This window comes from Muntiacus reevesi, chromosome 2 (assembly GCF_963930625.1).
Source record: "Muntiacus reevesi chromosome 2, mMunRee1.1, whole genome shotgun sequence".
Lineage (NCBI taxonomy): Eukaryota > Metazoa > Chordata > Mammalia > Artiodactyla > Cervidae > Muntiacus > Muntiacus reevesi.
In genome coordinates this window covers 137,889,088-137,914,986 of record NC_089250.1, presented here as the reverse complement: position 1 = coordinate 137,914,986, position 25,899 = coordinate 137,889,088, and the positions used below count along the sequence as shown (strand labels likewise).

Here is a 25,899-nt window from a genome sequence, read left to right as displayed (position 1 = left end):
ATATATATATATACATATACACTGCCAAATTATAATTCTATACCCAACAAAAATATTTTCTGAAAACAAAATGAAATAAAGACTTTTAGACATACAAAAGCTGAAAGAATTCATCAAGGGTGAACTTACATATAAGAAAGATAAAGAGGGACTTTCCTGAAGGTCCAGTGATTAGGACTCCATCTTTCCACTGCAGGGGGCATGGGTTCAATCCCTGGTTGGGGAACTAAGATCCCACAAGCCATGCAGTCAAAAAGAAAAAAAAAAAAAAAGAAGGCTCACTAAAATAAGAAATGGTAAAGAAAGTCCTTTAGGTAGAAGAAATAGAAATCTGACAGAAATCAGGATCTACAAAAAGAAATAGAGTATGAAAAATGTTAAATATGTAGATAAATACAATTTTTCTTACATTTTAAATAACTAATTGACCATTTAAAGCAAAAATAATAACAATGACTAAATCTAGAAGTAAAATATATGACAATAACAGCACAAAGATCAAAAGAGAAGAAATGGAAATATATTAATATAAGACTATTTTCTACATGAATTAGGGTGAAGTGAAAGTTGTGTCCAACTCTTTGCAATCCCATGGACTATACAGTCCATGGAATTCTCCAGGCCAGAATACTGGAGTGGGTAGCCTTTCTCTTCTCCAGGGGATCTTCCCAACCCAGAGATCAAACCCAGGTCTCCCCCATTGCAGGCAGATTCTTTACCAGCTAAGCCACCAGGTAAGCACAAGAATACTAGAGTGGGTAGCCTATCCCTTTTCCAGGAGATCTTCCTGACCCAGGAATCAAACCAGGGTCTCCTGCACTGCAGGCGGATTCTTTACCAACTGAGCTATCAGGGAAGCCCAGTAATATTACTTAAAGTAATATTGTCAGGTTGTCATAAGCTTAAGATGTATACTATAAGCCACAATGCAATCACTTTAACCAAAAATACAGAAAGTAAGTAAAAACATTAGAATCTTAGAAATTTTTCTCAAGTAATTAAAAAAAAAAAGAGGTAGAAAAAAGGAAAAGGTGAACAAAGAACAGATGTGACAAATGGGAAATAAATGATATATTTAAACCTTTCAAAAAGCATCTTTGGGCAGTTTCTCCAATTTCTTCCATAAAATATACACATTTTTAATTTGCTCTTTCATTTCAATAAATTACTTAGTTAAATGTTAGGAAGCATAAATATTTTCAATTGTGAATGACACTAGTTTAAAAAATAATTTAAGCTATTTTATTCTTCAGATTATTAAACCCTGCTACATGTTGGGAGCTAAATAGCCAGTGTAATAGGCTAGATAGCCAGGACCTGCTTGGAAGTCTGTTAAGAGGGAGGGAGAATTGAACAGATTTCAGTTCAATGCAGCAAGTGCAATTATAGAAGATATTCAAGGCACTCTAGGCTGACAGAGTGAGTGCCCATCACAAGTATATTGTTCTTTTATGGATAAAGTTGTTCTTCCCAAGGCAACTTATGAGCATTCAGGCTTTGCTGTCAACACCAGATTTGTTCTGTCTTTGCTCTTTGCCACACAGATGGCAAAGATGCCACACAGATGCTCTTCTCCTTAATTCTCCATACTTTCCCCTTCTTCTCTTAATATATGTCCCCTCAAGCAAAACACAGTCGCAAACTCTCACCTGATCCCAGCACATACAAGTCTTCACAACAAACTTGAAGGATCAGAGGATAGCCTATCAATCAGATACATCACAGGGAATAAACTAGTCCACTTAGAGAAGCAAAATCCTGGCTCAACATGCTAAACCTTTCCACCTTTCATGTCTTCTTTCCAACTTAGTTTCTTTTTTATTTTCTTTGGAAAATGCCACCCTTATTTTTGTAGATTTATGCTCAGTGCAAAACAATTCAAACAATGAATAAAAACACAAATTTTTGTTTACCTTAACACAAATTCTACCACCCAGAGATAACCATGATTAATACTATGAGGAACCTCATTCTAGAATGCTCCCTTATGAGAGATCACAACAGACAACACTGAAGTACAAAGGATGATAAGAGATTATTACCAGCAGCTCTATGCCAATAAAATGGACAACCTGGAAGAAATGGACAAATTCCTAGAAAAGTATAACTTTCCAAAACTGAACCAGGAAGAAATAGAAGATCTTAACAGACCCATCACAAGCACGGAAATTGAAACTGTAATCAGAAATCGTCCAACAAACAAAAGCCCAGGACCAGATGGCTTCACAGCAGAATTCTACCAAAAATTTAGAGAAGAGCTAACACCTATCTTACTCAAACTCTTCCAGAAAACTGCAGAAGAAGGTAAACTTCCAAACTTATTCTATGAGGCCACCATCACCCCAATTCCAAAATCAGACAAAGATGCCACAAAAAAAGAAAACTACAGGCCAATATCACTGATGAACATAGATGCAAAAATCCTTAACAAAATTCTGGCAAACAGAATCCAACAACATATTAAAAAGATCATACATCATGACCAAGTGGGCTTTATCCCAGGAATGCAAGGATTCTTTAATATCCACAAATCAATCAATGTAATACACCACATTAACAAACTGAAAGATAAAAACCATCTGATTATCTCAATAGATGCAGAAAAAACCTTTGACAAAATTCAACATCCATTTATGATAAAAACTCTCCAGAAAGAAGGAATAGAAGGAACATACCTCAACATAATAAAAGCTATATATGAGAAACGCACAGCAAACATTATCCTCAATGGTGAAAAATTGAAAGCATTTCCCCTGAAATCAGGAACAAGACAAGGGTGCCCACTCTCACCACTACTATTCAGCATAGTTTTAGAAGTTTTAGCCACAGCAATCAGAGCAGAAAAAGAAATAAAAGGAATCCAGATAGGAAAAGAAGAAGTGAAACTCTCATTGTTTGCAGATGACATGATCCTCTACATAGAAAACCCTAAAGACTCTACCAGAAAATTGCTAGAGCTAATCAAAGAATATAGCAAAGTTGCAGGATATAAAATTAACACACAGAAATCCCTTGCATTCCTATACATTAACAATGAGAAAACAGAAAGAGAAATTAAGGAAACAATACCATTCACCATTGCAACAAAAAGAATAAAGTACTTAGGAGTATATCTACCTAAAGAAACAAAAGACCTATACATAGAAAACTATAAAACACTGATGAAAGAAATCAAAGAGGACACAAATAGATGGAGAAATATACTGTGTTCATGGATTGGAAGAATCAATATTGTGAAAATGAGTATATTACCCAAAGTAATCTATAGATTCAATGCGATCCCTATCAAGCTACCAACGGTATTCTTCACAGAACTAGAACAAATAATTTCACAATTTGTATGGAAATACAAAAAACCTCAAATAGCCAAAGTAATCTTGAGAAAGAAGAATGGAATTGGAGGAATCAACCTGCCTGTCTTCAGGCTCTACTACAAAGCCACAGTCATCAAGACAGTATGGTACTGGCACAAAGACAGAAATATAGATCAGTGGAACAGAATAGAAAGCCCAAAGATAAATCCACGTACCTACAGACACCTTATATTCGACAAAGGAGGCAAGAATATACAATGGAAAAAAGACAACCCCTTTAACAAGTGGTGCTGGGAAAACTGGTCAACCACTTGTAAAAGAATGAAACTAGAACACTTTCTAACACCATACACAAAAATAAACTCAAAATGGATTAAAGATCTAAATGTAAGACCAGAAACTATAGAACTCCTAGAGGAGAACATAGGCAAAACCCTCTCCGACATAAATCACAGCAAGATCCTCTATGACCCACCTCCCAGAATATTGGAAATAAAAGCAAAAATAAACAAATGGGACCTAATGAAACTTAAAAGCTTTTGCACAACAAAGGAAACTATAAGCAAGGTGAAAAGACAGCCTTCAGAATGGGAGAAAATAATAACAAATGAAGAAACAGACAAGGGATTAATCTCAAAAATATACAAGCAACTCCTGCAGCTCAATTCCAAAAAAATAAATGACCCAATCAAAAAATGGGCCAAAGATCTAAACAGACATTTCTCCAAAGAAGACATACAGATGGCTAACAAACACATGAAAAGATGCTCAACATCACTCATTATCAGAGAAATGCAAATCAAAACCTCAATGAGGTACCATTACATGCCAGTCAGAATGACTGCTATCCAAAAGTCTACAAGCAATAAATGCTGAAGAGGGTGTGGAGAAAAGGGAACCCTCTTACACTGCTGGTGGGAATGCAAACTAGAACAGCCACTATGGAGAACAGTGTGGGTATTCCTTAAAAAACTGGAAATAGAACTGCCATATGACCCAGCAATCCCACTCTTAGGCATACACACCGAGGAAACCAGATCTGAAAGAGACACGTGCACCCCAATGTTCATCGCAGCACTATTTATAATAGCCAGGACATGGAAGCAACCTAGATGCCCATCAGCAGACGAATGGATAAGGAAGCTGTGGTACGTATACACTATGGAATATTACTCAGCCATTAAAAAAAATTCATTTGAATCAGTTCTAATGAAATGGGTGAAACTGGAGCCCATTATACAGAGTGAAGTAAGCCAGAAAGATAAAGACCAATACAGTATATTAACACATATATATGGAATTTAAAAAGATGGTAATGATAAACCTATATGCAAAACAGAAAAAGAGACACAGATGTACAGAACAGACTTTTGGACTCTGTGGGAGAAGACAAGAGTAGGATGTTCAAAGAGAACAGCACTGAAACAAGTATACTATCAAGGGTGAGACAGATCACCAGCCCAGGTTGGATGCATGAGACAAGTGTTTAGGACTGGTGCACTGGGAAGACCCAGAGGGATGGGATGGAGAGGGAGATGGGAGGGGGGATCGGGATGGGGAACATATGTAAATCCATGACTGATTCAGGTCAATGTATGGCAAAAACCACTACAATATTGTCAAGTAATTAGCCTCCAACTAATAAAAATAAATGGAAAAAAAAATTGAATGCTCCCTTATGTATCAACATACAGAGATATTTGTATATAATCACACAAACACCAGATCACACTGTACATGCTGTTTTTACTCACTTTTTAAAATTCAAAACATGAACAACTTTTCATGCCAAGAACTATACTGAATACTTTAATTGCTTATGGCATCAATTAATTCTGTTATCTTTGCTCCATTTTATAGAGTAATTTTTCAAGTCAAAGCCTTCAGATTGACAGTTCATTTGTCCTTTCTAATCTATGAGGAAAGTAATTCAAGGTAGATGCTGCTTAAGTCCTATTAAGCACTTTATAATTCTTATCTCATGGAATTCTCACTCAAATCTATAAGATAGTGTGTGGTTTTAAAATATGTCCACAAATTCTATGATACTCCTTTCAAAAGGTGGAGCCTAATTCCCCTTTCTTTGAACGTGGGCCACCTTAGTGACTCCCTTCTATAGAGAATGTGGTGGAAGTAACAGTGTATGTTCTAAAAATAGGTCATAAAAGTCACTGGAGTTTCTCCCTGGGGCTTCCTCTCTTGCTTTCTCTGGGGGAAATCAATTATTATCCCATAATGAGAGTTGCTGGTGGGAAGAACTATGGCCTCCTGCCAAAAGCTACTTGAGTCAGCCATCTTGGAAGGTGATCCTTCAGTCTCAGTCAAGGTTCCACATGGCAGGAACCTCAATCAACATCTTGATTGTCATTTAATGAGCAACCCTGAGCCAGAAGCACTCACTTGAGCCTCTTTCAAATTCCTGACCCATAGAAACTGTGAGATAATAAATGTCTATTGTTATGAGGCACTCAGTTTAGGGGTAAGTTGTTGCACAGCCATAGATAACTAATATACCAAAATTCCATCATTATCCACGTTTGACAAAAACCCAAGTATAGAAAAGCTAAGTCACTTGCCAAAGATCACACAGCTGGAAAATGGTGAAGTCAGGATTCAAATCTAAGAAGACTGACTTTAGAACCTGTGCACTTCACCAAAGTTATGCTGCATTCTTTGCTTTCTAGTCTGAAACCCCATAGATTTGAATTTCTGATGTTCCCTGGCTGCAGAAATCAATGGCTTCAGGGAGGATCCTCTTTTGTTTGTCTCTGGAAGGTTGAGGTTTCTGTTTTGCCTCCAGGTATAATCAGAACTGAGAAACATCACAAGGAAATGACTCCCTGCAGCACTGACTTGGCTCCATCTCAGGGCATTCCTTTACTTGACAAATATTTATTGAGTACAAAGTTAAATGAGGCAGGGATGTGCCCTTGATTTCCTTACAAGCTAATACAACATCAGTTAAGGTTCAGTACAAAGAGGGTGATGATCTTGTTTAAGATGTAGAAAGAGCATCTAAATCAGATGGTGGGCACAAGGTAGAGGTGACTGCAGAAAGTGTTTCCTGGAGAAGATGATGACGAGCTGAGGTCTAAAAAACAATAAGGGGGTAGCTAGAAAAGAGGTGCGATGAACTTTTCTGAGAAGAGCAACTGTGGACTCTCCTAGAAGCAGGTGGCTGGCAATTCCTGCAAACATTTTAATCATTTTGTGGTTTGATTTGCTTTCCTGCAAAATTGAAATACAATCACCTACTCTATAAAACTATGAAGTAAATGTTCTGAAAACCAAAAGTTCAGCACAAATGTTTGTTATTCTCTGCTTTACAAATGTCTTGATGAGAGAGGACAACCAAAGTATAGCAACTATGCTGTATTTGTGAATGGTTTTGAATTACTTTTGCCAGATGCGCACACTTAAATTCCCCAGTCCAGTCAGATTTGAATTTCTATTCTGTAACTGGGAATGATTCCTTGTATTTCAGCTGCATGACCACAGCTGGTGATATGACCTATCTCAACTTGCACTTACCATGTCTATAACATTGAAATGAAACACACATATTGTAAATGTCAGCAGTGCCTGGTCCATTAGTAAATGTTAATTTTCTACCTGCCTCCTCTAAATTGTCTTTAAGGGAAGTTGGATTAGGTTATAGTTAGTATTAGACTGCTCAGTGAAGAAAAGCTGAAGCACCACCAAAGGAAAATCGAAGTCTAACAGGTTTGAAGAAGAAAGGGATGGAAAAAGGATTCTTATTTTCTTAATGTGGACAGATTTGTGAGATGACTGGAGAAGAGTCAGCCTGGGGGAGGTCAAACAACATGTGGTAGAACAAGAGAAGATTTGTCAAAGAGCATTTCCAAGCTAGAAATGATGGATAACATATCTAGGGAAATAATTGGCCAACAAGTAATGCTATGGAGATGCAAGGGGTGCTGAAAATCTTAACCAAAGTAATAAGACAAAAAGAGAAATGAAATGTAAAAGAAAAATCAGGAGTGACACAAAGAAAGTTTTCAGCTTCAGACAATGGGAATATCAGTCACAAATAACCTTATTTATAAGTTTCTATGGATTGAAGCAACTTAGCAGCAGCAGCAGCAGCAGCAGCATGGGCTAAATCACAGGGTTGGCAAACCACAGCATGAGGCCAAAATCTGGCCTGCTATCTGTTTTTGTAAATAATATTTTATAGAAACTGCCTTCCCCAGTGGTTCAGTGATAAAGAATCCACCTGGCAAAACAGGAGACACAGGAACGTGGGTTTGATCCCTGGGTCTGGAAGATCCCCTGGAAGAGGACATGGCAACCCACTCCAGTATTCTTGCCTGGGAAATCCCATGGACAGGGGAGGCTAGTGAGCTACAGTCCATGGGGTTGCAAGGGTTGGACAGAACTGAGAGACTAAACAACAACAACAAATTTTATAGGAACATAGCCATAGCCATTCACTTATAAAACGTCCAAGGCTGCTTTCCCATTATGATGGTAGAGTTGAGAAATTGTGACAGAGGACTTATGACCTGAAAAGCCAGAAATAGTTACCATCTAGCCCTTTACAGAAAAAGTTTGCCAACCACATACTAAATAAATGAGCAACAAAAATGCCTGCTTAGGGTCAGAAAACTAAATGTGAGACTTATTAGCCAACTTCATATATTTGACGAACTGAATGGAGGAAACAGGCTTGTTCTATGGTTTCAAAGGGTAAGACTGAATTATTTAGGAAGCATGCTTTGACTTACTCTGATAAATAAGTTATGGAACTTTTAGAGCTATCCCATAAAAAATAAGCTATTTTGGACAGTAGTCTCCTTCAGATTGTTGATAGAAGGATTTAAACAGGAGAGGTATAGTATTCAGCACAGTAGGTATTCAATATCTGTTGAACAAATAATACAGTGAATGAATGACTGCCTATAATGTTTAGCCATAAAAACAATGGCTAATACTTACATATTAGCTGAGCATGTATTATATGTCAGGCATGAAGCACATGCCTGAAGCACATTGTACATATTATCTCATTTCATCATTTTTTATTTCATAAAATTATCAGTAGGGTGGCAGAGACTACTAATTGTCCCCCAGATCTGTTCCCATATCACTCAGTAATATAAACTCTGAATTTCAGCCAAGTACAAGGCCATCTCTTTATCAGCCTCCCTTATAGCTACATGTAGCAAGGTGACTAAGTTAGTGCTAATTGGATATAAGCAGAATGGTTTGCTACTTGTGGACAGTGTCCTTGAAGAGAGAAAGTATGCCCTTTTCTTTCTCCTCTTTCTCCTTTCTGCTGGCAAGGAAGGCACGATGGCTGGACTGGAGCAGCCATATCAGACTGCAAGGTGAACATGAAACTAGATGCTGTGCATAGCAAAGAATTAAGATAGAAGCCACTGTGCCTGTTCCTGGATTTGGGAGAGAGGAAAATAATATGCTATCTTTCTTAAGACACCACTATTTTAGGTTTTCTGTCACTGGCATCCAGACACGTTGCTAACAAAGGTGAGTACTATTGTCACCCTCATTTTATGAATATGGCTCAAAGTACTTGAATGACTTATCTAAGAGAACAGACTAATGTAACAAGGAAGCTATATAGAAAATTCCTGAATTGGAGGGGAAGTTATATTCCCTAATTTCTATGATGTTTCCAATTTTATGCTCTTAAACCAGAAAGGGTACTTTGTATCATAAAGAATAGTAAAATTAGAAAAATATGAAATACAAGCATACTGTCTTTTCTAACTGTAGGTGTTAGAAGGAGGTGGGACTTAACAGCAACAACAAAAACTAATCTATCAGACAGCTCTCAATTACTTATTAAGTACTGATTATATTCTACAGAGTTAAGAAAGCAAGATGGCCAAGCACCAGGGGATCAGTAAAGTTCTGCTGGAGCGGGGTCTGGGGTGGAACTTTACAAAGAGGTAGCAATCACTTTACCCATATTCACATAGGATGAGCAGTGTAAAGAAAGATAAAGAAAATACAATGCATAACCATGAATTCATTTGAAGCTTGTAGGAGAACATTTCAACTAATCACAGAAGGTGAAAACTGCTCAGGAATTTCACCATCATGGAAAAGAAACACTGGGGTAACCATCAAAGCTGGTAACCAAATAATTCTATTTGCTTCTTAACTTAAAGAAAGGATTTCATAGAGTCTTTCTGAGTATCATGTGTATGACAGACAAACAACTATGCCACGTTGTTTACTTAGGCTTGCTCTTCTCCAAAGTCCACTCTGCAAAGAGATTAAAGAAAATATTATGTCTGCAAAACCCTCTCCTCCCCTTCTTCCTACCACAGGGACATGGAGTGCACAGTTGTTGGTGTATGCACACAATCACACCCAAACTCTGCATGATATGAGTCAGTCTTCAGAGGAGTCTTTCTTCTCCACTGAATCTCTGCTGTTCCACCTCTCTCTGACCTCCTTTCTCTGAACTATGATGACAAAAATTCCATTATTCACAAAGAAGCAAAGATTCAAAAACACTCCCCAAAAGCACTGGTGTACCCATCTAGATCCTTTCCCAAGACCCCAAAGACTTAACCCTTTGTGACTTCTACTCTATTAGAAAAGTTTCAGAGTCTGATTCTAGACTTATGACTCAGAAATCCAAAGAGATTAAGATCAGGAATCTACTGATAAGTAGATGAGAAAGTTACTCAAATAAGTAATTCCAAACGAATATACTGATAAGGCTGACAATACAGTAACATGCAAGATCATAAAAAACATTTGTCCACACAGGTTAATTTTCAATTATAAAACTCAGAAGGAAAGGAAAATGTCACTGAAAAACACATTCTCCAATCAGCTTGCAAATCACCCCTTCTCTCCTTGTTGCTGTCCCAGAAATATGGAGATATTAGACATAGTAGAATATAGCTTTAAGTCAAGAGTGGAGGCGGATAGGATTATGGTATAGACACTCACAAGATGCATGCACAAAAAGATTTATGTTTTTGGTAAGCTGATGAGAAGAGAGAAAAGTGGACAGCAGAAGATGGCATTTAACCCTCTGTGATTTAGTCTCAGTTGATTTTTTCTAACTTCATCTCTGACCAATACTTCCTAGAGAATGTCACAGTCTTTAAAAGAGGACTCTGTCCAGGGAAGTGAGGCCAGGGAGAAAGCGGAGGAGAGAGGGAGGAGTCTCATTTTGGAGAGAGATGGAAGGTCATGGGTTGGCTGGCACCTGGAGACTACTCTGCCTTCACTAAGGCTAACTGCAGCAGAAGCAGTAGAACCATCTTGGACAATTCATCCTGGAGTTGGAAAATTCTCATACTAGGTCAAAGCAGCACATTTTTAGAAGCTGTGCAATGAAAAGAGAAAAGTGGGAATAACCTGGAGCCTCTTCCTTGAAAATCTTGTTTTACCCAATCAATGCATCAAAAATATAAAGGGCTTCCCCAAGCAGTCTACTGACACCCTTTAGATGGGATACCTAGAGCTCATGTTACAAGCTATTTTTATTTAATTGATAGTTAGGCAACATCAGTACTCCCACTCGCTAAATGTTTTTTCAAACTGATATTCTACATGTCATTCCTCAATTAATGTAATTGTCTTTCCAAAGAATTAAAAATACATGTGATGAAAATGAACTCACTCTTGAGTAAGATAACCATAATAGAATCCCTCTACTACTCTAACACATTCTCACATTACAGGCTCTCAGTAAACTGATCCTGATTTAATCAAAATAAGATATGATTCAAGTCCTGCAAACTCTATTCCTCATGGCTGTGTTTCCTTCTCTCCCTCCATCCTGGGTCTGCCACATCTGATACCTAGTCTACATTTCATCATCGCACTGAGTGAAACATTTCCAGACTCAGTAACTCTCCAGTTTCATAAAGGTTCCCATGCAAAGCCCTAGCAGATAGAAAGCATTTTAAATCCACATACTTAGTGCATAAGATGGCCATTTTCATTTTTACATTTGTATTATATTTAACACTAGCACTAATGAAGGTCTTCAGAGGTCCTGTGGTCAAAAGTTTCAAAATTATTCCTGTTGCTCATGGATGCCCATCAATGACATCAAATTCTGGGTGGAGGCCCAAGCCAACAACTGACTCAAACAGTTGATATCATTCTAATGGCACTTGTTTTCGGTAAAGTCAAAAACGCAAGTAGAAGATCTTGTTAAAACTCGAAGTTCACTTAAGCGATGTCTCGATTTACCACTGAGATGTCATCATCCAAAAGGGAGAAGCAATATTATTCATACTTTTCACCTGATTGAAAAAATGAAGTGAATAAGTTTTCAGGGTTTGGCTGCTTTTAGTTTTTTTAAATTTGTTTAGTCTACAGGACAATACCTTGGCACATTTGCTATTTTTCAGGGCAGTCAATATAATCCAAATTACAGAGTTGTTTGCTGAGTCCACAATCAGAAGCAAGCAGGGCAGCTCTGACCTGCGCTACCAGCTTCCCAGCCATTCCCGAGCCTCTGACAGGTGCGGGGTGGGGGGGTGGAAGCAAGTACCCAGGGAAGCTGAGGGACGCGCAGGTAGAGGCAAGGAGCCATGATATGGCCAATCTCAGCATCTGGATAGTGTAGGCTCCTCGGCAGATCAACTGTGTCACATGACACAGGTAGGAGTACATCTGCTAAGGTGCAGTTCACTTTTGGTACCATAATGTCATTATTTGAAATATCAGCTGTGATTTTTATGATGAATGCCAGGGATTAAAAAAAAAAAAGCAGGCTTTGGCAAGAATGTCATACCACATTCTATACTAACTGTTTAACAAATCACATGTTATATTTTTCTGATTATAAAAGTAATACACACTTACTGTAGAAAATTTGGAAAAAGTCTGGTAAGTAGAAAAGATAAGGTAAGATCATTGGGTAAGTCCCAATTTTGTTATAACTTCTTTCCAGTTTTCCCCCCATGAATGTAGATTTTTTTTAATAGAACTGAAATTATACTGTTTGTACCATTCTTATCCTGCTTCTCTTGTTTAATATTATATTCTCTAAAAGAAACTTTGGGACATAATAAAATCTACATCAACTTTAGCAATCTCTATCCTAACATTCTAAATCTTATGTTAAAAAGGAGAAGATCTAGAGAAATCACAGTCTGTGCCCCCCTGAAATCATCATGCGTCATCTCACCTGTTTGATATACTTGTAAACACTGTCCTATTCTTCGAGTACAATAAATTCCAGATTGCTCAATCTTGCTTCCAAGGGCTGGTCAACCAAAGGGTGCATGCATGTGTGCTAAGTTGCTTCAGTTGTGTCCAACTCTTTGTGACCCTATGGACTGTAGCCTGCCAGGCTCCTCTGCCCATGGGATTCAACCAAAGGGTAAGATTAATTCATTCACTCATTTAACAAATTATTTTCTGAACACCTACTTTGTGCCAAATCCTTTGGTAGGCCCTGAGTTAGATGGTCCATAAAACTGACGGGTTTAGTTGAAATTTATTAAAGGGACATTTGCTAGGTTTAAGTGACATTTTATGATATTAAACTAGGCCAAACAGAGCCAAGTTTGAGGGGCAACTGAAATGCTGGGCTGGAGGAAGCACAAGCTGGAATCGAGATTGCTGGGAGAAATATCAATAACCTCAGATATGCAGATGACACCACCCTTATGGCAGAAAGGGAAGAGGAACTAAAGAGCCTCTTGATGAAAGTGAAAGAGGAGAGTGAAAAAGCTGGCTTAAAGCTCAACATTCAGAAAACTAAGATCATGGCATCTGGTCCCATCATTTCATGGGAAATAGATGGGGAGACAGTAGAAGCAGTGTCAGACTTTATTTTTTTGGGCTCCAAAATCACTGCAGATGGTGATAGCAGCCATGAAATTAAAAGACGCTTACTCCTTGGAAGGAAAGTTATGACCAACCTAGACAGCATATTAAAAAGCAGAGACATTACTTTGCCAACAAAGGTCCATCTAGTCAAGGTTATGGTTTTTCCAGTGGTCATGTATGGATGTGAGAGTTGGACTATAAAGAAAGCTGAGCAAATAAGAATTGATGCTTTTGAACTGTGGTGTTGGAGAGTCCCTTGAACTGCAAGGAGATCCAACCAGTCCATCCTAAAGGAGATCAGTCCTGGGTGTTCACTGGAGGGACTGATGTTGAAGTTGAAACTCCAATACTTTGGCCACCTGATGCGAAGAGCTGACTCATTGGAAAAGACTCTGATGCTGGGAAAGATTGAGGGCATGAGGAGAAGGGGATGACAGAGGATGAGATGGTTGGATGGCATCACCGACTCGATGGACATGGGTTTGGGTGGACTCCAGGAGTTGGTGATGGACAAGGAGGCCTGGGGTGCTGCAGTTCATGGGGTCACAAAGAGTCAGACATGACTGAGTGACTGAACTGAACTGAACTGATATATGTATTTACATATATGTATTATATATATATATATATCTTTTTTCTGTATATATATATATATATATATATATATATATATATATATATATGTATATATATACACACACACATTTTTTTCCTGTCCTGACTGATGGCCTTGGTTGCTTTCCTACAGTAAGAGAACAGCTAAAGGAAATGCTTCGGGGCTCCAGGGTCAGCTCCACTTTCGGACTCTCAACATATCACCTGGCCTGTTTCTTCTCACCTTTCAGACTTCAGCTCATATGTCATCTCCTCAGAAAGGCTTTACCTGCTCTAGGGCAGTTCCTTCACCCCTCCCACTCATCACTTTCTGTAATATTACCTGGTCTGATTGTCTTTTGAGCACGTACTGTCACTGGAAATTCTATGTATTACTTATTTGTACACTACTCACTTGTTGGCATTGCCTGACTAGAACCAGAACTTCCTGACAGCTGGAAACATGCTGGTTTTGTTCATTGTTGTGTTCCCGGCAAGGGAATGGGAACTCAATAAATCTATACAGAATAAATAAAAGAATCCGCCTTATCTGTTTCACTGTGTATACCTGTTGCCTTCTACTTCTGAAGGTGACTTGTAGGAAAGATCAAATGAGACCAGGTATGCCAAGGTGCTTTGAAAGGAAAGACTCCACATAGGATGGGGTTGTCATGCATGGAAAGGCAGCTCATGAAGCCCTGAGCACCTCAAGGGGCCTCCTTCCTGACCCTGCACAGTATGTGCCCCTCCTCGTTTCTCCACTCCTCCTAGACAGAGACTTGTCTGGAATCTAAAAATGCCACTCTCCCCAGCAAACCATCCAAACAGAATGCAACCTAATAATTTATTATAAAGCAAGGCCTCTTGGTGAGCCTCAAATAAGATGATACTGCTGCTGCTGCTGCTGCTGCTGCTAAGTTGCTTCAGTCGTGTCTGACTCTATGTGACCCCGTAGGTGGCAGCCCACCAGGCTCCCCCATCCCTGGGATTCTCCAGGCAAGAACACTGGAGTGGGTTGCCATTTCCTTCTCCAATGCATGAAAGTGAAAAGTGAAAGTGAAGTCGCTCTGTCTGTCTGACTCTTAGCGACCCCATGGACTGCAGCCCACCAGGCTCCTTCATCCATGGGATTTTCCAGGCAAGAATACTGGAGTGGGGTGCCATTGCCTCCTCCAAAGATGATACTAGTGGGACTCAAATAACAAGATGCTACTTAGGAAGGAAGCGATCCACCAGGAGGGCAAACATAGAAGAAAAACTACAAAGATATTCCCTGCCCTAAGCCAGTGGGGTTCAACAAGCATGAACTGAGTGCCTGCAATAATCCAGGTCCTGAGCTCGCCCTAGGGATGGAGAGGTAAAGGAGACCATCACAGTGGAGGGGCGGATACAGATGCAATATTGAAAACCCAAAGTCAATGAAGTCAATCTGGCATGAAGGCAGTCAGGGAAGGCTTTGTAGAGTGATTGACACCTAAACTGAACCTAAAGGACAGAAGGAAGAGGGCTGGAGACCAATGGGCAGCCCAGGGTGAGGCACAGAATGGAAAGACCATGTGCTATGCTCAGGGAGCTCCAAGTAGTGAACGCATCGGGTTTTTACTGATGGAGTATCTGGTGTGTCAGGGGACAAGTCAGGGCAGAAGGGCTGGGAGATGTACCTAGAGAGGTGGGTGGTGGTCACTCTCTCACAAGTAGCAGATCAGAGCCATTTCAAACACAGGCCTGTGGAGGCCTTGTAGAGATAAGCCCACTCATTGGGGAGATGAGCCCAGCTCCTGGACCTCAGAGGGCCGGACTTGCCTGGAAGCAGAAACAGGAGAAACACAAAAAGTCAACCAAACCTCACTGTGCTGCAAACAGGGAGGATGTGAATCGGGAGGAGCTAGGCTTGGGGAACTAGACAGAGACCCCAAGGGAAAATTCTTCCCACATGTGCTGGAGAACATGGGCTGCCTATGTAGCTGATTTGGGGCTGCTGTGGAGCCCAGCTCTAGGCCATCTCGCCCTGGGATGGTGCAGCTTCCTAACTGCCTGGCAGAGCTTCGCAGCAGCTGAGTCAGTTCTGAACAGAGGGAAGGGTAGAAAGTAGAACCAGTGTGATTTCCTGAGACTGAGCAAAGGAGAATCTCCTGAGCCCTGAATGAAGGCAGCAGCAAGGAAGAGAAGGAAAAGGAGGTCCCTGGTATTATGCATAAAATACACAAGTCCCAAATTTGCTTACAACATAATATGATTCAGAGCACCAAAGGCAGGAAAACCAGAAAGAGAAAGAGAGGTGGATGGAGAGAGAGAGAGAATGATTGAGGTGGGACAAAGCAAGTACAGAAAAGGCTGTCCTTCCTTTTCCTTCTTGAGTCCTTACACTCAAGAAATCCCACACGTTCAAGAAAAAATGGGAGCATCAGTTCTAGTGAGGAGGATGAATCCAGAGCCTGTTATATAGAGTGAAGTAAGTTAGAAAGAGAAAAACAAATATTGTATATTAATGTACATATATGGAATCTAGTGGAGAAGGAAATGGCAACCCACTCCAGTATTCTTGCCTGGAAAATCCCAGAGATAGAGGAGCCTGGTGGGCTGCTGTATATGGGGGTCGCACAGAGTCGGACATGACTGAAGCGACTTAGCATGCATGCATGCATTGGAGAAGGAAATGGCAACCTACTCCAGTGTTCTTGCCTGGAGAATCCCAGAGACAGAGGAGCCTGGTGGGCTGCCGTCTATGGGGTCGCACAGAGTCGGACACGACTGAAGCGACTTAGCAGCAGCAGCAGCAGCATGGAATCTAGAAAAACGGCACCGATGAAGCTATTTGCAGAGCAGGAACAGAGTCAGAGCGGGGAAGGAGACTGTGGACGAACTGAGAGAGTAACATCAAAACATATACATTACCGTATATAAAATAGACAGCTAGCGGGAAGTTGCTGTATAATACAAGGGAGCTCAACTCAGTGAGTGACAACCTAGAGGGGTGGGATGGGATGGGGGGTGGGAGGCCCAGGAGGGAGGGGACATATGTATACTTACGGTTGATTCACATTGTTGTGTGGCAGAAACAAACACAACTTTGTAATGCAATTATCCTCCAACTAAATTAAAAAAAAGAAAGAAAAAGGGAACAGTATACCAGTGTCTCACTGGGGTATATGGTATATTTTCAGGAGCTCCCAGTGGGAATTGAAAATTTCATGTATTCATTTTGATGGTATCTGTAAGAAGAAAAATGTTTTCAAACCCAACCCACCCCTCCCCAAATCAATCACTCCAACTTTGGCTTGGACCTGGTGATCCAGATGAAAGTCCCTATCTCATGAGCATACACCCTCCTCTTCCCTTTCTCCTCACTACTTCCAGCTCCTCCAGCTTAAGGCAGAGAAAGGATCCTGACAAGGTTAAACACAGCAGGTGGCTGAGCCTGACACAGAAATTCCCTGTCCTAAGGTTCGTAATATATTAGTAATTGATCCCTTGGTGAGGCAGGAAGAACTAAGGCACCAAGAACTAGGGCGATAGATTACACCTCCATCGTCCATCCACGTCTCCATCTAAAACACAAAGAGTTCAGCCTCTCTCATCTCCTTCTGCAGCTCCACAACAAACAAGGTCTCCTTCCCTGAAACCAACACAGTGTGAGGCAATCTTAAGAAGTAGCATTTTCTATTACTTGATTTTACTTTATCTTATTAAATACCTTTAGTATACCCCTTAATGTGTCTATATATCTTTTGCCTTCTTTTTAAGTGATTTATTGATTTGTCTTTCTTTTTAATTGAAGTAGAGTTAATTTCCAATGTTATATTAGTTTCAGGTGTACAAAATAGTGATTTCATATTTTTATAGATTATACAAAATACAAAGTTATTACCAAAAAAAAAAAAAAAAAGAGAGAGAGAAGCAGCATTTTCTGCCTTTCCTCTTCTTTATGTGCTTCTCATTGCCCCAATAGTCTGCCAACTCCTGGCTTACTATCACTGACGTATCCCAGTTTCTCCTGGGCAGTCTGCTACACATTGTGTGTGTGTACACTAAGTCGCTTCAGTCATGTCCGACTCTTTGTGACCCCATGGACTATAGCCCGCCAGGCTCCTATGTCCATGGGTTCTCCAGGCAAGAATACTGGAGTGGGTTGCCATTTCCTCCTCCAGGGGATCTTCCCAAAACACAGGGATCGCACTGTGCCTTGCAGAATGAGCAGATGGCAAAAGTTGGAGAGAAGGTATATTCCATCTACAAGGGAATGATTAAATAAAATATAGTACATTCATATCCAGGAGAACAAGTTTTTTGTTGTTTTTATAACTTAGCTCTAGATACATTTACCTAGAAAGGGTTCCAGGGTGTATTGTTTCATTTTCTTCAGATAAAAATAAATCAAAGAATAAAACATGTTAGGGGTGCCTTATATAAAACAAAACACACAAAGTATATCATTATGTGTATGTGTATGTACAACTGTATAAACGCATAGCAAAACGTTTGAACAGCACCCGCCCAACTAGGAACAGTGATTACCTCTAAAAAAGAAAAAGCAGACTTAGAAAGGGGTTATAGGGGCTTTTACTTTATCTACAATGTTCACATTCTTTACAACCAAGAACGTATTTACATATTGTGTAATGAAAAATAACTTTTTGAAAATCTGAAATTATTATATGAGATTTTTTTCATCCTGTGAAAGTTTGCTTTAATGCATTAAAGAACTCCTGGAAGGCAGTAGAACTAGTTCCCACTTGGGCATGGGTTTGTTTATCCTGCTTATCTCTAGTTAGAGCCAACAACGCTAATTATTCTGAATAGCACTGGCCACTCCTTGGCCATCCCAACCCCTCCCACCCACGGCTTCAACTATCACCTCTAAGTGGATGACTCCCAAATGCCTCTTTCTAGACACAGCCACTCCCACCAGCTACAGTCCTGACTTTCCAACTTCCTGTTGGATACAGCCAACACCCCAAGTACAAAACCAGATTCCTGTCCTCCCTTCTCTCCTTAATTCAATTCTTCTGCCTAACTTCCTCCTTCCTATTAACTGGCATCTCCTACTTCCCAGGAATTCGGAAAGGAAACTTCCCAGTTATCACTTGTCCTCTTCGTCCACACACCCATCTAGTTATTTGTCACATTCTGGTGATTTTTCTAAAAATTTTTTCCAAACTGTTAGCCACTGACACCACCCCCTGGTCAGACCCTTTCCATTCATCATCTGGACTAGTGGAATCTCCTTCTAAATGGTCTCCTCATAAATCAGGGGACTGAGATCGACGCATACACACTACTATATATAAAATAAATAATGAATAAAGACCTACTTATAGCACAAGGAATTCTACCCAATATTCTGTAATGATCTATATGGGAAAATAATCTGAAAGGAGTAGATACATGTATATGTATAACTGATTCACTTCACTGTATACCTAAAACTAACATAATATTGTAAGTCAATTATACTCCAACAAAAATTTTAAAGTAAATAAACGGTCTCCTTGTCCCTGACTACTTTGATCCATCTGCTAGATGCCCAACTTCCCATTTGGTGAAGGCCTAGCATTCCAGATTGTTGAAGTCATTTTGAGCCTCCATTCCATCACCTATTGTATTAGCTATTTTGCCAACTTTGAGTCATCTGCAAATTTGGAAATAAGGTTTTTTGCCTTCATCCAAGTCTGACAAAAATGTTAAACGAAGTTGAGCCAAAGAAAACCCTCTGGACTACAGATACCTTTCCAAGGGAACCCAGAACTTATCACTGGAAGAAAGACAGCAACTTATAAAAAAAATAGTCTCAGACACCTTTCATATACCATCTCATTTAAACCTTACAACAAATCCTGGTACTGAGTATTATTATTAGAGGTTATATAATATTATAATACTGTGTATTAATTTTAGAGGTTTAAAACTGAGGTCAAAAATGGCTAGGTACTTTTGTGAAAAGCTTACAGCTATTAAGTGATAGAGTTTTGATTTTTACACAAATTTGGGTTGATTGCACAGATTATGGTTTTTCTGCCACACAGTTTTAACTTTTCATGGATCCTCCCCTTCTAAAAGATACAGCACACACCTCTTAACCTACTTTAAGGGACTTTCACAGTCTAGCTTCAAACCTACCTTTGTAACAGTTAAGACTACACCATGTGTCAAACACATGGTATAATGTGTTATATGCTTTATTTATGCATAATTTATTTATTATGCATATAATAGTTTATATGCTTTATTTCATTTAATTCATGTCAAACCTATGAGGTAGGCACCACAATTAGGTCCATTTTACTGATTCAGAAGCTGATGCATAGTGAGATTAAAAATAGCTTAATCTGTAAATTAAAAACTAACTCAATTAAAAAAAAATAGATCTATTAAAGTTACCCAGCTAGTAAACAGCAAAGCTAGATTTCAAACTAGGGTCTGCCTGACTAAAGAAATATTTAGGAGGCAGAATGGACAGGAAGTTCAATTCATACTATCAATCTACAAGTATTTATGGAGCACTTTTGTCACAGGCTGAATATTGTGCTGGAGCTAGAGATCAAAAGAAGTGAACCCTGCCCCTGGCTTAATGAATGCTCAGTCTCTTCAATCATGTCTGATTCTTTGCAACCCTATGGACTATAGCCCACCAGACTCCTCTGTTCATGGGCTTCTCCAGGCAACAATACTGGAGTGGGTTGTCATGCCCTCCTCCAGGGGATTCTTCCCCACACAGGGATCAAACATGCGTATCTTACATCTCCTGCATTGGCATGAGAGTTCTTTACCATTAGTGCCACCTGGGAAGACTCTGCCTTCATGGAGCACATGATTTATTGGGAAAGATAGACATGGAAATGGAAGGTAGCAAAGTGTAGTGAATACCGGGAGGGAGAAGCTCAGAAGGTAAGGGTGGGGGGTTGTGCTTGGAGAGCTGAGGTTTCCAGTCTTGTTAACTGAATCCATAAAGATTCCATCCACTGTGATGGGGAATGTGGAAGAAATAGGTTTAGGAAAAGACAGTTCAATTTGAGACATGGGTTTTGGGGAGATGTCTCACAGGCAGCTGTATGTGCAGCTCTGGAGCTTAGGAGTGGGGCATGGATTACAGAAAGATCTGGAATCATTGATGAAACTCATGGAGGTGGATATATTTGAAGGATCCACAACATGCATGTAAGGCAAACAAGGAAAAAGAAGGCCTCAGAGGAGACACTGCTCACCTGGCCAACTAGCACACTCCCGTGAACCAGACTTCTAAGGATGGTTTTATCTCTTCCCAGGCAGAAACACCTTCCCATCCTTTTCATCAAGCCATACCCAGCTTCCTTCAGCCCTCTCTCTGTCCAGAAAATTCCAGCCCAGAGCTCCCTCTCCTGGACTCAAGCCATTTAACAGCTGGCCAGGGACTCAGCCATTTCTTGGTGAGGATGTAGACAATTTCAGGTATTTGTGTCCTCTCTCCCTGACTGGACTGAAAGATCTTTGATGGCTAAGATTTTTGATAACATTAGGAATGCAGTCAATATGCTCTTTACAGAACCAATTTAAAAAGCATAATGAAGCAACAGCAGAGTATTTATGTGAACTAGTTTCTCCAGATGAACCTGAATGGCTTTCTCGATACAGCAGCAACCACATCCTGGGCACTCTCCCAAGCTTCCACCTGAGCCTCTGCACCGAACAGAGCTGGTCAAGGTGAGCACACCCTGCCTCTCCTTGGTCCTTCTAGTTTATGCCTTAGAATGTGCTCCTTCTTCAGTCCCAGCAGCCCTTGCTTCCAGAACTTTTCCAGTTTGAAAAGAAATTTCTTCAGAAGGGAAGAAACAAGGATGAAGATGTTTTGCTTGAGAAAACATCAAGGAGCAGCAACAGACGCCTCCTTCCCATAAGTCAAGTCACAGAGTTTAACCAAGCCCCTTAAAACAAAATAGTGCCTAAAATTAAAAGATGTTTGCTCCTTGGAAGAAAAGCTGTGACAAACCTAGACAGCATACTAAAAAGCAGAGACATTACTCTACCAACAAAAATCCATCTAGTCAAAGATATAGTCTTTCCAGTAGTCATGTATGGGTGTGAGAGTTGGACCACAAAGAAGGCTGAGCGCCAAAGAATTGATGCTTTGGAAATGTGATGCTGGAGAAGACTCTTGAGTCCCCTGGACTGCAAGGAGATCAAACCAGTTAACCCTAAAGGAAATCAATCATGAATATTCATTGGAAGGACTGATGCTGAAGTCGACGCTCCAATACTTTGGCCACCCGATGCAAAGAGCAGACTCACTGGAAGAGACCCTGATGCTGGGCAAGATTAAATGCAGGAGAAGAGGACAACAGAGGATAAAATGATTGGATGGAATCACTGACTCGATGGACATGACTCTGAGCAAGCTCCGGGAGATGGTGAAGGACAGGGAAGCCTGGTGTGCTGTAGTCCATGGAGTCGCAAAGAGTCGGACACAACTGAGCGACTGAACAACAACAACAAACTGTCTAATTTTACAATTTAGAAATGATTCCTCATTCACGATGTTTTATAATATCCTTCTATAAATAAGCAAATGTCTGAGATACTGAGTAAGGGGGAGAGTTAGTAACATCTTGTTTCATAAATTAAGAGATTATCAGATTCTCACCTTCATCAACACCTGGCTCAGGTAAGCTCAGGTGGGCAGTAGCCATGGGGGTCTTGCTCACCAGCATCCCCCATCAGCCAGCACAGTGCTTCACACATGGGAGTGACTGAGAAGGACTGATGAATGGATGAGACAATGTTGAGTGGATGAGACAATAAGACTGGGAAAACACAAAACTGTAGAAAAACGAGACAGAGAATGAGGGGCGATACAGAAGTAGGAAGAGTGTGAAGAAGACTGAGTTGAAGAAACAACCAACCACCTTCTTACATCTTAGGCTCAGAGTCTCCTCAACTTCTCCACAAAGATATGCACACAGCAGCTAAATCGTTGGGTCAGTTTCTCAGTCCTAAAGCTGTCAAATGCACATTTACAGTACTCCCCATTTAATATTTTTCTTTTGTAACCACTTTCTCTCTTCCCTTCTGTATGCCTTAGGAACTTTTTTTTTTTTTAACTTTTCACCTAAACGAAGACTTGACATTCAATTTGACTCCTACTAGACTCTACGCTTATCTTTCAGGTTTGCTGCTTTGCTACTTAAAATCCTGTATCAATTTAGAAAAGGAGACTGAGGTCCACATTTGATGTCTGGAATCATTATGAACAGTGCCTAACCCTCTAGTCGTAGTTTCAATTCTGCCTATTCTATGATGAGTGCAAAGAAACAAGAGTGTCCCAGTTTTTTTAAAAAAAAACAAAAGACATTGCATTTTCACTTCACAGGAAAGCCCCAATGAACCAAGCTACTGTGACACTTCATTGTCCTTACCCTATCCCACAGCAACAGGGCCTCCAGCTCCTCACCATTTTTTAAGCTGGCCCTGTCACTCTCAGGACAGCACAGGAGGTCTCCAGGAATTCAATCTATGCACACTCAGGGGCAGCATGCTAATTTTAATGTCAGTCTTTGACAACCATAGCTAAAATAAATCTAAAAAAAAACCCAACAAAGTAAAATCTAAATAGGTCCTAGATGAATCTCTACAGATAGAATTCATTAACATGATGATAATTAACTGCCACAACAAGATTGAAAACATGGTTTAATGATGGGAAACTTGTTAATATAACATATCAGTAGGTCAAATGTGAAAAAAAAGCACACAGTCATCTCAAAGATGACCTTTTGACTTTTGATAAATTCAACTCCCTTTCACTTAAAAAAAAAAAAATCTACGAATATAAAACTCCTTCCTCAAACTATTTTTAACCAAGAGCAACATCATAATTACTACTGAACATGAAAAGCATTTCTATTAAAATCAGGAGTAAAATTAAAAGGTCTATCATCCTCCCTTTTAGTAATTTATGTTCAAATTTCTGATTTAAAAGAAACAATTATTATTTGCAGACAACACAATTCTCTACCTAGAAAGTTCAGGAAAATCAGCTAAAAAATTAAGCTGATTAAATAAAAATGTAAAACTTATTTTAAAATAAGTAAGAAATATATGATTCACTGGAGTAGGAAATGGCAACTCACTCCAGAATTCTTGACTAGAAAATTCTATGGACAGAGGAACCTGGTGGGATATAGTCCACTGGGTTACAAGAGTTGGACAGGACTGAGCATGCATGCATACATTTACGATTTACATGACGGTTACTACAAGCTTCAGTAAGAGATATAAAAACATTTAAGTAAATTAAGAAACATATGAGTATGGAAAGACTAAATACATAAACATATTAATTCTTCCTAAATTAATATATGTTTGCCTGTCTGCTAAGTCATGTCCAACTCTTTGTGACTCTATGGACCATAGCCCGTCAGGCTCCTCTGTCCATGGGATTCTCCAGGCAAGAATACTGGAGTGGGTTCCCATGCCCTCCTCCAGGGGATCTTTCTGACCCAGGGATTGAACCCGCATCTCTTATGTCTCCTGCACTGTCAGGTGGGTTCTTTACTACCAGCACCACCTGGGAAGCCCAATATATAGGTTTATTATAATCCTAATCAGAATATCAACAGATATTTGACATTCTGACAAAGTGTTTCAAAGCTTAATTTATAAGAATAACCAAGGAAAATAAGAAAAATTTTAATAATTATAATGAGAATCCAGTGTGTAATTAATGTTATAAGGCTAAAATATTAACTAACCAAAACAGTGTGGTACTCATTAAAGAATTTACAAATAGATATCTTAGGCCTGAAATTGACTTTGCTGCTAAGTCACTTCAGTCGTGTCCGATATATATGCAACCCCAAAGACGGCAGCCCACCAAGCTCCACTGTCCCTGGGATCCTCCAGGCAAGAACACTGGAGTGGGTTGCCATTTCCTTCTCCAAAGTTGACTTTAGAATATACCAAATAAGATTAGGAATAATCTAGGATAATCGAATAGGTATACTATTTAAGAAAACTATATATGAAATATAAATCTGAGGAAATAAATATATTATGAAGGAAAATTAAGTATTTAGAAAACAGATAGGTCTTCAACTCATAATATGAACAAACAAAAAAAACTAATTTCAAATAAAAAACTGAGCGTAAGTAAAAGCCTAAAAACCTAAGAAAAAAAAACAACAGTTAATCACAGAAAGGAATAAAGAGTACAAATTGAAAGCTGTGGAAGTAATCTCCAGGGAGAACAGAGACCTATCTGGCCATATGGAAAACTTTCTGCACATTAAGACACACAATAAACATTTCAAAAATATGATACTTCATTAATATATATATACAGAGTATCCCATAGTAGGATAAACATAATTTGCCTAATTATGATTTATAAAGTTAGGTGAAAAGCTATAAAATGTGAAAACATGATCTCAAGTTGGAAAAAAAGAAAATAAACCCAGAAAGCCATGAACCAAACATTAGTAAGAACTCTAAATGGTAGGAATGCAGGTGATTTTGGACTTCTTTGCTGTGCCTTTCTCTATTTTCCAAAATTAGCCAAAATTAACTTGCATTGTATTATAATCAGGAAAAAATGCTAGTTGAGAAAAACAGCATCAAATGACAATGATACGTTACAGTCTTAATTCATTAGGATGTCTCAAATAAATGGACAAAGTATGCGATTAAATAATTGACCAAGAGGAAGCACATTGATGAGATATCAATGTTTTTTATCTCTAGTGATCAAAGAAATGCACATTCAAACTATGAAGTACCAAGTCTGATATCTCTCATTGACATCCCACCAGAAAGACTACTCTAGCACATCATTAGTTGAAGTGCAAACTGTTGCAACCTTTTTGGGAAAGCATTTTGCCAGTATTTATCTGGAGCCTTTAAAAAAGTTCTCCACTTTGACCTAGTAATTTCACTTCTAGGACTCTGTGCTAAAGAATTAGAGACCTAGGCAATGAAGAGTTACTTAAATAGAAAAAATTGGGGATCAACGACTGAATGCCCAAAAGGGGGGGAATCAGTAAACCCTCCATGGGACAACATGACAGATGAGATTCAGACACTGAAATCAAGATTTAAATACACTTAATGGAGTGGAAACATCTTAATGATAGAATGTTAGGCAAAGAAACACAATTGAAAATTGTGTATTAGGTATTTATGCTGCCTGCTAAGTTGCTTCAGTTGTGTCCGACTCTGCAACCCC

The 25,899-nt window shown here is 39.4% G+C and overlaps 1 protein-coding gene across 1 annotated transcript in view; it reads right to left on the bottom strand.

Annotated features, from left to right (window-relative positions):
• PLCE1 (phospholipase C epsilon 1) overlaps positions 1–25,899 on the bottom strand; it is a 358,298-nt gene that overhangs the window by 322,189 nt on the left and 10,210 nt on the right. The gene's annotated exons all lie outside the window — the stretch shown is intronic.